Source organism: Montipora capricornis, chromosome 2 (assembly GCF_036669925.1).
Source record: "Montipora capricornis isolate CH-2021 chromosome 2, ASM3666992v2, whole genome shotgun sequence".
Taxonomy (NCBI): domain Eukaryota; kingdom Metazoa; phylum Cnidaria; class Anthozoa; order Scleractinia; family Acroporidae; genus Montipora; species Montipora capricornis.
In genome coordinates, this window is record NC_090884.1 from 7,061,744 (window position 1) to 7,062,791 (window position 1,048).

Here is a 1,048-nt window from a genome sequence, read left to right on the forward strand (position 1 = left end):
AAAGCGGTTTACATGTAGTAGCATAATGCAGTCTTGACTAACATGTCCGCTATATAAACCAAATGTTTTTACAACCGACAGTTACAAACGGTTTAAATTATGCAACACTACTACTAAAGAGAAACTGCGTTAGAACGTTGATCAATTTTTACCCAATTGGAAACAAACCAATGCATCTTAAATTTCAATCATTTGACTTGATTTACGTTAATTGTTGATTTCAGTTTACAATGTCCCCAATGAGTGCTCCAGCGCTAGGGCGACTAGACACTTTAATAAAATTCCTTTCCATTCCTTTTTTCAAAGCAGTACGTGAGCGTTTTTTAGAGTAATTAACTATTTATGTGGTTAATGAGGTGCCTATTGTAGCTATAGCTAGTCATTTTCACTATCTTCAGAGTCACTGTCAAAATAGAGTGATGTGCGATGAGGGTTGTGGCGGGCTTTCTTTATCTACCATGCACAAACAGGACTTTGTACATGGATTGCCAGTACCAGAGTAGGAAAAATTTGCACGACACATAGATCTTCTGCACTGAAATGTCATTAATTCAAGAAGTCTTCTTGGTGCTGGGTCCCTGGTCATCAGGACAGGTTTCAATTATACCTCTTATGTACCAACCGTTACCTTCTGGTGGTTGGGCATCGCTGTCAAAGCATTCTTCCACACGTATGCCTGATAATTGGTTCGCTTGATGAGTTGGGTTAAGGCGTCTAAAGTAGGCGGTAGTATTTCGCTTCGCTGTTGTTTTTTTTTTGGTAGTTATATGTAGTATAACTGAGTATTTTTGCTCCTTGTGTACAGTTTGACTCGTCCCAGCGATACTACACATAAAAAAGCGTCTAATAGACTATACATATTTTGATGAAACTATTATAGTTATTGTCAAAAGTTTCAGTTCCGGTCCTCTCTTGTTTACATTATTTCTCTCATCAGTTTATCTTCATGGGGTCCTAAAGCGAGCACAATTTATAAAGTACTTTAAAACGTATTTCTATTTTGATCCGGCTGTGGACGTGATCTTCCATGTAGGATAAAGGTCGCAAA